Raw genomic sequence first — 14,377 nt, forward strand, 5'->3', positions numbered from 1 at the left:
CACCTCAGCCCTTCAGTAAGGTTATAGAAGGTTTGATTATTCCAATAATTACACCTCCTGTTGTGCTTTTTTTTAAAAAGTCAGATGTAAGTTTCAGGTGGAAGGCTGGGAAACAGTGCAAAATTTCTGTTTCCTGTTGCCAGCAGGCCTGTGCCTAACAGGAACCTTTAATCTTACCTTTTGGAAAGAATCCAGAAGGGATTTGCTGCCAATTATTGGCTGTTTGTAACACATGTTTTAAAAATATGGTCTGGAGGTAGCATTTCAATGTAAATTATACCGAATTCTAAATGACACAGGAAGATTCCACAGGTGTTATAAGAGCTATTTTTATGGGTTCACTAAAACGTTCTCTACTGAGTTTTGAGAATTAAAGAAACTATAGTATTTGGCTTCTACAGTTTGTCTATAAGGAATTGCAAGTTTTTTTAAAAAAAAAAAACTAATCCAAAACAAAACAGTAGCACACCTTGCTCATTGCCTTGAAGATCTTTTCTTTGACCAAAAAATATTGCTTTTAACTGCTGAGTATAGTCTTAATATGAAATCATGACTATTTAAAGAATCATTCTAATAATGAATACTAAGATGCACCTAGTTGACCTGATTTGGATCAGAAGCTAAGCAAATTGAGGATTTATTAGCATTTGAATGAGAAATGTTAGGAAATTCAAAGGCTGTAATTTAATATCAGTACAGGAAATTAAAAAAAATATATCCTGGATGAAGACTGTAGTAAACACTTCCAAACTTTTACCAAGAAATTTGTATTGGCGTGTATGTGTGTGTGTGTATCGCATATGATATATGAATCCATAGAATTTGCATTTATTTTGATGCCGTCATTTTCTTATTTGAGGCTATAAATCAAAGCCACACTAACTTTTTCTCTGTCCTGAGAAGTTTGTTTTTAGTTTCACCATTTTTTTGCAATTTTTGTACAAAGAAAGACATTGGCTAGAATGTAGTATAGTATAGAATTTAGTATTGCTGTACAGTACTACTTTTAAACACCTTGATTTGAAATAATCCTAATTAGAAGTCTTTTGGGGGGCATTTTGGAATTGTATAAATCTTCAACAATCACATCCTCATTATATAAACAAGAATTGAGCAGTGCAGCATATGAAAGCCAGCTCCTAAATTCTATTTATTTTAGCCCACCTTGTAGAGATCATGTATATCTACATAATCTCTACAAGGTCTACAATATATATGCTACATGATCTAACATTATATACTACTAAAATTGTGGCATCATGGAGTGGAGTATGGAGACGATCTTGAAGAAGGAATGCAACACTCATTACATACTATAAATAGAAACTTAGTCCTGAAAGGGAGGAAAGAATAAGAAGGAAATTCAAGATTTTCCTGCCTTGATTTTCTTTGGTGTGAGAATAGAGGTATATAACAGTGGTGGGTTTCAAATATTTTTGCCACTGGTTCAGTGGGCGTGGCTTGGTGGGCACACTTTGCGTGCGTGCGCACACTTTGCACGCACGCACACACCAAATGCACACTTTGCGCAGGCACAGAAGCCTTTGCGCAGGTGCAGAGGCATTCTACCTCACCTCCTGCAAGCCTTCACGATCCTGGTTGCTTCAGCAGCTGCCGTGCAGCACTATTTTGTGCTGCGCAAAGCAGCTGTGCTTCAAATTCTGCAGATAAAAGTGAGTCTGGGAGTCCGGGCAAGCGGGTGGGCCCAACACAGAGTGGCAGAGAACTGGTTCGGTTTCCGCTGCTCATTGCTCCTACCAGCTTGCCAGAACTGGGCGAAACCAGTCGAATACCACCACTGATATATACTCTAATCAGACTTTCAAAATTCTGTTATTATATCCTAGAATAATAAAGTTCCAGTAGTCCTTGTGGAGTCTGTTTTCTGACTTGGCCTATATCAAAAAAGGCTGATAGAGCACCAAAATAAGACCAATGTGGCTTATTAATTGAAAAGTACATTAATGCCATTTAAAGTAGACTCATGGATCATGTCTCTATTTTTCTGTTTTAATAAATTATTTCTCTGAAGGCATCCTTACTGCAAATGGATAGTTTGTGCTCTAGAAAAGGAAAAATATATTTCCTTCCTTTTCTGTAATTTCTGAACAATTTACTTCAAAAGAAATTTCTCTGTTTTGTTACAATATGCATTCTCTAGTAAAACCAGACTCATCTGTTTTAAGATCTATTATCAGGTTGATGGGAGACAATAATAGGTATAAACAACAAAGTTTAGGAGATTTTAAGATCTATGAATCAAAACCAAAGAGATTTAAGAGCATAGTTAAAATGAAAACCAATACAGAAATAAGCTCTGCTAAAAACAGTGGAGCTTCATTCTGATTGCAAATATCTAGGCATGCTCTATTAAATTTTCCATGGCTGAGGAAATGCATGTTTATAAGCATGCATGCATTGATCAGCTCTTACAATATTCCATGTGTGAGGCATATATTACTGTTTCTATATGTATACAGTCATTTCAGATCAAACCTAGTTCATGTAAAACATAATACTTTTCAAAAGGCAATGTATCCCATCTTATTGGGATTCATTAAGTGATATCTTTTCGATTGATGTAAATTACAGCACTTGTACAAATAGGAGTGCACAGCAATTATTCTTAGACCAGTCATTTGATCCTATGGTTTCAGATGCTACTAGATTTTTCCATTGTTTTAATCACTGTTTCAGTGCTCCTAATGTGTAAATAAACTTAAAATACAAATTTTCAGTAAAAGCTTCTGAAAATGCCAATTAATTATAGAAATAATGTTAGGATCTTTTTTGATGTGTTATATCTTTGCCAGCAGGAACTGTCTTCCGAGTGTGGAAATAATAGAATGGCAAGTTCACCCATAATGAATAAAATATATAAATATCTTCTTAAATGTATTGTTCTGCTCTGATTTTGTTTTCTGAAGCATACTACTGTCAAAAGGACACAAAACTTTTTGCATTTAAATAATATAAATGATTCTGTACTTTTTCATTTCCGTCACTTCAATTCCGGAAGGTCACAGATCTGCCTATATCCATTTTAATTTTTCAAAATGGAAAATAAAGGAAAGAATAAAAATACAAATAAATATATAAAGGAAAAACAAATGAACAATGTTTAAAACATATAAATATTTATATTGAAGCATACTTAGGATATCACTTTTTTCTTTGGTACATTAAATTCAACCTTGATTCATGGTGACATATGGACAAATCCAAGTAGTTTTTATGGCAATATTTTTTGATTACCTCTAGCCTTGGGCTGAAAGAACAAGACTGACCCACAGTCACCCCTTGGTTTAATGCCTAAGGCAGGACTAGCTCTCCTATTTTCTAACCACTTCAACAGTCACACTCTTTTTAATAAGACAGAATAACTGAGGCATCACCCATTCCCCATTCCATCTGAATTGTAGATCAGTGCACTGGATCTGAACATAAGACCCCCACCAAAGGTCTGCATAATGATTTAACAAAGCTCCTTGATAGCAGAAATGTCAAAAAGTCAAAATGACAGCATTGGTTGCACAATTGCCACTGCTAGGTTGACTTTTAGGATTCTATCCTGTGGACCCCCATGCTTCATAACACAAAAAGACAGTATGGGTTGGGGATTTTCAAAAAGGTTGCAGAAAAAAGTTCTTGAAATCATAATAATAAAAACGAAGGATTGCTCTTCGTAGATTTCCACTTATCCACTGGTTTCTCTAAAGCAGGCCTGTCAAACTGGTGGTCTGCAGGCCAGATGCATCACGCGTAGGCCACACCCACCCAGCTCTGCAAAGGCAAAAAACACGATATGTCACAGGACAGGATCAAGATTGACACCCGTGCTCTAAAGGCTTACTTTAATTCTACCTTATATTATCTATAGTGCCATCTATGTGCTGGGACTATATAAAGCTTTAGAAATCTGACTTACAGAATGTAGTACAGAATATACTTCAATTGTACTTGGATGTATTATATTTATGTAAGTACTTCCTGGTGAAGAACTTAGTACTAATGAAGTTTATCGGGTAAGTTTACCTTGTAAGATAGTGAATCATTCCAATATCATAAAAACTTCTGTCTTCCATAAGCCAGTCATCCCCCCAAAATAATGAAACAGTATTAATTTTATTCAATTTATAAATGGGCAAAGTAACCCCATCTTAATTCTGGAGGAACCACCGTGTCCTGTGCTTTGCAATTTCACTATGACCAGTGGGAGCTTACTGCAATTGGTAGAAAATTTCATTAGCTCATGAAATGCATCAGGAAAATGAATATGCTTTACTTGGCTTCAACACAAATGAAATGTCAGAGCTTTCTGCAGCTGGGTTGAGACATTTCCAGTGTTTTAATAGCACAGAATCATTTTTGCACTTATATGAGCATCCCCACACTTAACGGATGAAGAATAGCCTTGCTTCCATTCTCCTTTTTAAACATTTCCCACCTTGCCACTCAGAAATTGTGCATTTTTTTAAAAATGGAATTGCTATACCCTGGCCCTGGAATATTTAATTACAAGTGCTTTATTTCTCCCTGAAGTTGAAAAAGAAGTGTGCAAAAGGGTGCATTGATATCTGAAGAAAAGGGACCAAAAGAGAAAGTAGGATTATAATAAAAGTCAAAGTAGTCATGTTGGCCAGTCTAGAATCCATCCATATTAGGTCAATATCTTAATTTCAGCAACGGAAAGATTGTAGGGCTGACTGAAATGCCTCAAAACACAGTGAAAACACATCCAAATTCTCTAAAATTGCTCTTCAGGACAAAGGTTAAGCCACACACAAAAGAGTGAGAATAAAGAAGAAAATGATCCGAGATACTGTGCAAAGTAATTGGGGTTTTGTTCACTAGACCCCTATGTTGCTTGACTCCCATGTTGGTGATTTACATTTTGCCCAAAGTTGTGAAGAAGGGCAAAGTTTGAGGATACAGTAACATGGTTGCTCTGGGTGATAACAATAGAAGAACATCCGTTTGCAGCGGATGGCATCATCCTTAAAATTATTGTCTTTTTATTAACAATAAGCTTTTATGAATTGATCCCCCACCTTTTCCCATGGGTGTATAAATGGCAAGCCGCAAATGTTCACAAAACCAAAAACAACCCAAAAAACAGAACTAAACTTGTGAAGTTGAATGGATAGGGCTCAAGGACCATCCATTTTCTGGAAGGTCACTTAATGCCAATCTCCAGGGGGCTTTAGACTACTTCCAAGGAAAGGCGCGTGTAGGATTGCAGCCTGCGGTGACGAAGCGAAGGCTACTCTCGCTTTTTGGACTAGTCCCGCGTGATGCTGAAGCGGTGAGTTGGCGCGGCAGACTTTCTGGAAGCAAAGCGTTTATACAGAGGATACGAGCAAAAGCATATCCGCGCGAAAGAGCGCTTAAAAGTCAAGAATCAGCCGGGAAAAAGAAAGGCTATTTTAGCTCGAGCGCTGCTGCGTCCTTGCCGAGTCGGGCGGTTGCGTTTATCTGACTTTCTGCTCTCCATCCTCGCCTTCAAAAGTTTAGCCTCGGGGGTGAAGGTTGACAGCCTCGCGCTCCGAGACGGAAACCGAAGCAGAAGGAAAAGGAGCCGGTTTGCAGAGCCCCGAGTCTAAAAGAAAGGTGCAGAAAAGAGAGGGAGGCAAAAAAAGGGAGGAGAAAGGAAATGTCAAGGGGCCTGATTCAAAAGAAGAAGAAAAAAGGGAGGGGGAGTCGCACTCGCTGCTTGCCTTGCATCTCATACCCGCCAGATTCCGGGGAGGGGGGGATGTTTCCAAAAAGTGCCTCGAAAGTTGGTTTGATAGCGCTGACCCAGCCTCCACGGCGGACTCCCTTCACCTCGCACGGCTTTCTCCTCCGTTTCCCCGCCGAGAACGGGAAGGTCCCCATTCCCCACTCCACTTCACCCCACCCCACCTCCTCCCCCGACCCGCACAGTCCGCTTCTACCGGAGGAGTTGGCTGGCAGGCCGTCCCAAACGGACCGCGCCGCTTTGCTCTCGCAGCGCCGCTTTCGTGTCGGTTCGGAGATTTCGCTACATACACTGAGCCGAAGCGGAAAGAAACAATGGGGGTTCGCGCAAAACGAGTTGCCCAAAATAATGCCCTTCTCGGCCTGAGCATCCGAAGAGCCTCTCGGAAAAAAAGAACAACATCGCCGCTGGAGGAACGCGGGCGCTCTTTTTCTCTTAAGCAACCCCCCGCACTCCTCGCCTCGGGTTTCTGGTCAAGAAGACCTACTTAGCCTGGTTCCGGCAGCAACCTCGCCCTCTCCCCCCAGCCCAAGTTTTACAAGAAGGAGCCTATCGTCTCTCCCATGGAGCGGGGAGAAGGGGGGGGGGCAGGGAGAGAGAGAGAGAGAGAGAGAAGGATGTGATTCTCTGCCTTATTGCCGCGACCGCTCCGAGTGCGTGTAATAATAGAGGATTGTCATTAGGGTTGCTCCATGGCATATGTCGTTTCGCCAACTCTCCTAAACCGCTAACCAGCCCTCCCTTCGCTCTCCCCCCACCCCCCACCCGCCCACCCCCGGTGGTAAAAAACTAAAATTAGCAAAATGTCAGGCATGGCAAGATTGATTCAGCCCAGATGCAATTATCATTTAAAAAGTGCTTGATTGAGGTGCCTGATGTTGGGTGATTTATTCTGCATACCATATACATAATTAAAGTTGGGTAGTGGAGTAATTTATCAATCTCGTTGAGACGAGCGAGGGGCACGGAAGGCGGAAAGAGGGAGGATGGGGGGGAAGAGTGAGAGAGAGAGCGAGGTCTTTGCCACCGCCTCTGCTCTGCTCTGAGCTGGTCGCTCTCTGCGCTCTGTTTGTTTTATTCAAAGGCGTTCGGGATGTGATCCCGCCCCTTTTTCAAGAGTGAAACTGATTATTTCTCCAGCTCGGCAAGAGAGAGTCCTTCGTTTGGGATTGTGGGGGAGAGAGAGAGAGAGAAAGAGAGGGAGGAAAAAAAAAGAGGAGGAGGAGGAGGAGGAGGAGGGAAGGCAGAAGGAAGAGAAGCCTCGCCGGGCGTGGAGATTTTGAATCCTCCCTTCCCAGCCTCTCTTCTCTTCTCCCCCCCCCCTCCTTCCTGCGATCCGTGATGTTACAAAGCCCGTGAGCTGTGCTTTCCCCATTCGCCTCCTGTCACTTCCTTCCTGGACGCTCTCAGGACGAGTCCGCTTACTTTTAATCCGACCAGCAGCCCGGGCACTTGCGCCTGCTGCACGCTTAGGGACACACACACCACCACCACCACCACCGTCGCCACCGCCGCCACCAGCGCCACCACAGAGCTCCTGGCGGTTCATTGGATTGCTTTTCAAGGTTGTGTGTGTATGCGCGCGCGGGCGTGCGCGCGCCCGGGTGCATGTGTGGTTAAAGGAGGCTGCGTGTTGGACCAGGTGGGGAACATCTTACAAGACTGGAAGAATTAAAAGCGGTTTTTTTCCTCGTTCCTTCTCCTCCTCCTCTTCCTCCCCCTCCTTACTCTGTTCAATCACTTCTCTTTCTCTCTCTTGTTTCTCAAGAAGAGGAAAAAAGATTCGGTCAAGGACTCGCCTGATCATCCAAACGTTTGCGATGTAAGTACACGTGCAATTCCATTTAGAAGTCAGGCTGTGTTGACACTGCTGGATGTCTAATGATAGGCATTCTGACATGTAGGTCAGTAAAGTCAGATGTCCTGGGGGATAGTAGAGTCACCCAGCACTAGATGGCTTTGAGGAAAAGGGGCAATCTTAAGTCACCTAGGTAAGTTGCTGAGGGTTTCTTCCTCTCTTCCCCTCCATCTGCTTGAGTGTTTGAAGTTTCATGAAGTTAGTTCACGTCATTGGTGTATTTTGGTATTGTGAAGTGAGCTAGGGTTGTTTGTCTTTTAACATTTCACCAAATGCTTATGACCTTGGAGTAGTTGCCCCATGAATTATCAAACAGTGCAGTGAAGAAATAACCTGGCATAAGAGCAATTGCCCTTTTAAACTTCAATATGTGTGCAGTACATCACTTTGTTTTCATGCTTTGGTTTTCATCATAGCATCTCTCCCAATTCACTTTGCCTTTATAAGCTTTCTTATGAAATGGAGGAAATGGGAACATTTGAATGGAAAAGCAAGCGATGTTCCACTTTGGCAGTCTTTCTAACTTTAGCTGTAAGTTGAGAGAGGTTGCATTGCATTTTGGCAGCCTGATTTTTTTTTTCTATTAATTAAAACTTCAGGCTGAAGATAAGTATGAAAGAACAAGGGAAATCTATAGAGAATACTCTTTCATTGTAAATATATAAAGTGGTTATAGTTTCTTCATAGGATCTAGTGGCTTCCTAACAGACTTGGCAATTAATATGAGAAATTGCTTTTAATAATTCTGTTAATTAAAATATTTTAGAATAATAGAACTTTGTGCTTTAATATTGATATTACTTGCAAATGTTGTGCAGTCTCATCTTTAAGTAGCACAGATTGGACTTTAAATAAGATACTTATGGCATGTACTTTATATCTGCTACTGTTGGATAAGTAAGCAGCACAAGGGCAATCTGCCAGTATTTCAGAGGTGGACTAAAGATTCTTGGCTTGAGAAGAAATGTCTTTTGGTGAATTATAAAAGCAATTGGCTTTAAATGGTATCAGTTCCTATATAGTTTTAGTACAACATATAAATATGTTCTAAGGGCCAATTATCCTAGCTGTATCTTTGAAGTCTATATTACTTTAAATTGTATTCAGTAGGAATTGCATAACATAGATACTTACAAGAAATATAATAATACTAAGCTATAAGGCATAGCAGAGGCAGAGTACCTGTGAACTAATAATTCTGTTTTAAAGAGCAATGTTCAGGTATAACCAGTCTGATTTGATTTTTTTTTTCAATTTAAGATTTTAACACACATTCAGCATTGTATTAAATATCCTGGGAGCATCATTTAAGATTAATGGATATTCATTACAAAGCTTTGATGAGCTGTAGCTCAGTATCCATATAATAAAAGTACTCTGTTTTTATACTGTCAGAAGTTATTGGCAATAAAATAAACGTATTTAGAAAGTATTAATACAATTTCGATTCTTAAATGGCTATTGCATTCATTTTAATGTGACAAAGATTATTTAATGCTATTAGGAACGCTGACTAAAATCTTCAGTATTTGATAAGTCCTGTCAGTATTACTACAGATAATATGTTTTACTTTGTTTTACTTCTTATACAGAATAAATTACTCTTCTATGTTCAAATAGTTTTGTTTTGAAACATGCAAGCCATTTCATGAGTTAAGTTTCTGAGAACTCCTTGCATGATAGTCATATAAATGAGTGAAGGTTTATGAAATGAAGATCATTATCAGAAACAAGTATCTTTGGGGTTGTTACGAACAGTGCTTTGAACAGTGTAGACTGCCAGCTGATTATACTCCCTTAGATTTTCTTTTAAAGTATGTTAAATTATTAAAGTCACATCTGTGTAACAGGTGATATATAACTGCATATAAATTAGAAATGTAATAGTGGAATATTCTAGATTCAGAGCTGAGTAATACCCTATTAGGACACACTAAAATGGCTCAAAAACTACATGACCTATTATGAGACTGTTATTTAAAGTTACATGTCTGAATGGTCCTTTATAGAATAATTTACATATATAATAATATAATCATTGAAAGATATTAATTTGCAATACAGTTGTGAACAATGATGTACTACTAGTACTAATAATTAAAATATACTTTTTGTCATCTTCTAATACCAAGATAACAGACTTCATTAATATTATGCAAATATACAAACAACTATCTCTATACTTTAATTAGGGATACATACTGAAGAAGGGAATAAAACTATTTTTGTCTCACATTTTAAAATACAGAATTATTTGGTGAATAAATAAAAATAAACTTTAAACAGTTAGCATATCTGAACTGCAAACTTGCTTAACTCTTATATGTTCTCTTTATGATACTGATGAAAAATAAAACAGTTTAAATCACATAGATACTAAGATCTATAGAACGCTGATAAATACATTTTTTAGCATAAGGCTAGATTTTAAATATTTTGTAAGCAATATTGCCTTCAAAGTAAGAAAATATGGATCAGTCATTTGTAAGTGTTTAACAAACTAGGCAATGGCATGTTTACTTCCTTCCCTGACTATCCCAAGATTATTTATTTATTTTTTATTGTTTTCAGAGCCTCATGTTTCCATATTAAATACCAGAAAGAATACTCACATTAAAAATGTTAAGAGTTAAACTTGTTGGACACAGACCAACTTTTCAATTATGCCACTTAGTCACTTTTTTAAAAAATAGATTGGGAAAGTTTAAATTCTGAAATTTTTATGCATGGAGTGTAAATAAGTCCTATTAATGAAAACAAAAACAGTTCACTCATCATTTCTACTGAAAATGTGCATTTATCCCAAGTATCTGTCTGATGTATATTCTTTACCTACTTCCATCTCATAAATGTTCATGTTATGTGTTTGGCAAAATGGAGACATAAAGATTAAATTTAGCAAAGATACACACCCCGTGCAATAGTGTTAAAACCCATATTAAATTATATGTTAAATGGCTGTTGCTATAATTTTTCATTTATAACGTATATAAAGAAGGCCTATGAACTATAGAGTACATTAACAGAGTGAAGAACTTGTAAGTAAAGTGTGTACATTTCCAAGCACCTTTCTTTATTTTAAGAGTATAATGATTGGTTTATGATTCTGAACTGGTTTAAATTAATCTTCTGAGAGGTGTTAGGCAGTATGGTAGTTGTAGATAGGTGTGATTAAATCCTAGTATCTTCATCTGTACCTTAATCTCAACTGTTGCACTGACTGCAGTGCAGCAAAGCAGGTCTGTTTGTTAGGATCTGTCATATTTAGGAAATCAGAGCAGATTATATAGACAATTCACAAAACCAACAGTGACAACGAAGTCTTATGTGTCTTACAAAAGGAGGATTAGGCAGTTCAGATGTCAACTTGATTGGACAGAGATAAAAGCTGATTGCTGCTGTGTGGCAAGGCACACTTCATTTTCAATTGGTTATTTATTAGATAAGGAGTATCATACTTCACTTAATCATTGTTAGGATACTATAGGAAGTATGGGAAGCTCAGGTTTTCGGTCAGAATATGTGTTTTAGGTAAGATGTAGTCATTCAGAATGCAGCATATGTAATTACAATGTTTTAAAATACTGTGCAATGATTATAAAACCTTGGAAAGTTCTATTTTATGATATCACAGTACCTGGAGAACTGGCACATGCCCCAGTACAGTAAGATTGTTCTAAAAGTATAGGTTTTTTTTTTTACGTATATACAACATAATGCAAGACAGAAGCTTTGCACATCCAAACATTTTTAGAAAATTTCTACTGAAATTATTGGCATTGCTGCTAAATACATTACTTAAGAATTACAATTATTCAATTTAGTTGTTAATTTATCAGAAAATGTATTGCTTTCAATCTGTTTCATTCCCAGGACCTTTTGACAAACTGTTTCTGATAGAGTATCCAGTTGTGTTTGTATACTATGTTTGGGAAGTTAATTGGCATTTTTATTGCAACATTTGAAAGCTTTGAGTTGCTTTTTGCTATTAATTGTCCAATATTTCTCATTTTTTAAAAACAAAATACTGCTTTTAAAAAGCACAGTAGTTTTGCCTATTGTAGCATCAGTGAGTTAGCCACAAACACACATGTTGTTACTGATTGCCTGTGATATAGATTTCTAAAACTAATACTGTATGTAGTAACATTTTCTATTAATTTTAAGTATTTTAAATTGCAAAAAATTCAAAATTAATTATACTTGTTTAATTACAAATGTTTCATAATTGTGATACTTTGTGTTCATTCACTACTCCCTCCAATTTCATATTTACAAGATTCACAGTTTAGATTGCGGTCTATAAGGTGATTTGTATTTATGCATTGTGGTCCTAAACACATTGCCAGGAAATAAGTCCCATTGAACTCATCAGGGTATAATCTAATTATATAGAGAGTTGAGATGCCGGTCAGTCTACAGAGAAATACATTAGTGTTAGATTCCTATGTATGTTTATTTAAAAGTAAACTCCCCCAAATCTAGCAGAATTCATTTTGAAATGATAGGTTAGATTAGCTGTCAGTCAACATAAATCAAAGCATTATGATATAACTAGATTGGATGCATAAGTGTGAGAAATAATGCTGAAAAAAATTACCTTCTGAGATTGAGCGTGATAAAAATAAACAAGCCTGTAACAGTCTAATTTACATATTGCAAGCATTTCATAGAAATATAAAAGGAAAGTCTTGTGAAAGTAAAAATTTATTACCATTGATATGCTATATATGGAGTTTATCAAATATTATATAGGTTAAATAAAAATATATGGTTGCTGCTAAAAATTAAATATAATTAAAAAGGTTTGCTATAAATAATCAAGAATGAAACATGAAATCTTGCTATAACATTCTTAAAATTGGCTTAAGTTTTCAATACATGTAAAAATATACAATTTAAAAAATAGTATTGATATGTAATGTTTTACTCATATAGAAGACATTATATCTTCAATACATAAACCTTTTGGTAGTCATTGTTTTCAATACAAAGGAGCCACTGAGCGACAATATTTTAGTTTTCAATTTTTATATCCTCCAATGGTTTGCTGAACAAAAGTTATAAATTAGTTATGTAGGAGTGGAATAACAACTTATCAATGTTAACCTTTAGAGAACTTTATAGATATCAGTCAATAGCCTAAATGCACATTTAACCTAAATGTAGCATATTAATGTTTTAATAAATGCACCATGTCTTTTCAGGATACTGAGAACTAGCATGTATTTGTTTTCTTCTTATGTTCAATTGTGTTTAATTCTTGAGAGTGCCTGAACAGGTCCCTGAAGTTTTCTTGGCAAGGTTTTCAAAAGTAGTTTGCCATTGCCTCCTTCCTAGGGCTGAGAGAAAGTGATTGGCTCAAGGTCATTGGCTTTGTGCCTAAAATAGAACTAGAACTCATGGTCTCCTAGTTCCTAATCTGATGCCTTGGCCACTGCATCAAACTGATTTATGGCCTGAATTGTAAATCTGGATGATAATAAAACTATTTTTTCATTTATTTAGAATTTGTAAAATTATTCAGCTATAAGTTGGATAAATATTAGACATTTCTTTTAGAATTCATAGCCACAGGCTTGCTCATATACTCTAAAACCACAACATACAATGCTTTGTTTACAGTTCTTAATAACCTGTACTGAAATTTATTTTTGGAACAAAAGTATCAAGTGGTCTTTAATCTAAAATTCTGCCATATAATTATCTGCTAAGCTTACATTAGTAAGATACAGTTCTAAAATATCCCTTTGGAATGAAAATGTAACTTGTTTATAACCGTCACTATTAAATTAAGCTTTAGCATAGGAATCTAATAAATTAAGCTATTCCTGAGAAAACATACTTGCCACTTATTGTTTGAATGCCACAGAAAATTTGGGTACAATTTTATATAAACTGATGTTGTTTTCATTAAAGCCCATGGGGTTTAAAGAGAGTTATTGTATACAACTCTGACAATGTATTCAGTCAAACTACAGTTGGATTAAAATTTCTAAAAATATGCAGAATATACAGAATAGATCTTTAAAACTAGATTAAATTAAAAATTAGATAGGCACATGACACAGAGATGGTATATATAATAATAAAAGTATAATCAAGACATTATGTTCACTGCTGCTACCAGAAATGTTATGGTTTTTCTAGTAAGAGTTGGAAGAAAAGCACAGATGAGTAGATTTCAGAGAAAATCTTTCAAAGTCATTTATCATACTAGCAGAATATAGCTCACATTGATGGGCTGTGTCCATGAGTTTCCTAGTATGGCTTTGTTGCATTTCCTTAATAGTTACTTGAGTGTATTCATGATGGAAATATTTCAGAATATATTACAATCCTTCCTCCTCCAATCCTGAAAGCAAAGAACAAATGTGCTGAGCATGTTCCTATGACCTGACATACTTTTCCTTTTCTTGGAAAATGGAAGGCAACTCGTAAAGCTATGAACTTTTCATTAAAGAAAGACATGGATTTAGGTATTTGCATTAAACATGTGCACATAGAAATCATTTAAAGCTTGTTATTTTTTTAGAGGGGAGACGATTGTGCATTTCAGGAAAAATATGCAATGTCTTTTAATCATAGAGTTCTATAGCTGAAATTAAAACAAATAGAACACTAAATAAACTCCAGATATTATAGATATTTTAAAATATTCAACATGGCATTTCATTGGTTTGCCAAGGGCCAGCCTAGTATATAATGCATGTTTAGTAAATTTGCAGGTATAATGAACTGCTTATTATTAGAAATAAGAGTTATCGTTGTTTATATAT

General features: G+C 36.6%; 1 protein-coding gene and 1 long non-coding RNA gene across 11 annotated transcripts in view; one reads left to right on the forward strand and one right to left on the reverse strand.

The window, feature by feature from the left end:
• The window catches only part of MEF2C (myocyte enhancer factor 2C), a 182,097-nt gene that overhangs the window by 15,964 nt on the left and 151,756 nt on the right, over nucleotides 1-14,377 (forward strand). The window contains exon 1 of one of the 10 annotated variants that reach the window (XM_026718897.2): nucleotides 6,849-7,562. The exons of 6 other annotated variants lie outside the window; for them this stretch is intronic. The gene's annotated coding sequence lies outside the window, so the exon portion shown is untranslated. Of the gene's footprint in view, nucleotides 1-6,848; nucleotides 7,563-14,377 lie in introns of those variants that run through there. 3 more of the 10 variants (XM_087927071.1, XM_087927076.1, XM_087927074.1) reach the window with 3 other exon arrangements.
• LOC148127373 (uncharacterized) lies at nucleotides 4,990-6,189 on the reverse strand. The gene is made up of 2 exons (XR_015742266.1): nucleotides 6,031-6,189; nucleotides 4,990-5,599 (listed from the first exon to the last, which is right to left on the reverse strand). It is a non-coding gene; the product is annotated as an uncharacterized LOC148127373 (long non-coding RNA).

The sequence above is a fragment of the Pseudonaja textilis genome, chromosome 2, assembly GCF_049901715.1.
Source record: "Pseudonaja textilis isolate UNSWEBS1 chromosome 2, rPseTex1.2, whole genome shotgun sequence".
Taxonomy (NCBI): domain Eukaryota; kingdom Metazoa; phylum Chordata; class Lepidosauria; order Squamata; family Elapidae; genus Pseudonaja; species Pseudonaja textilis.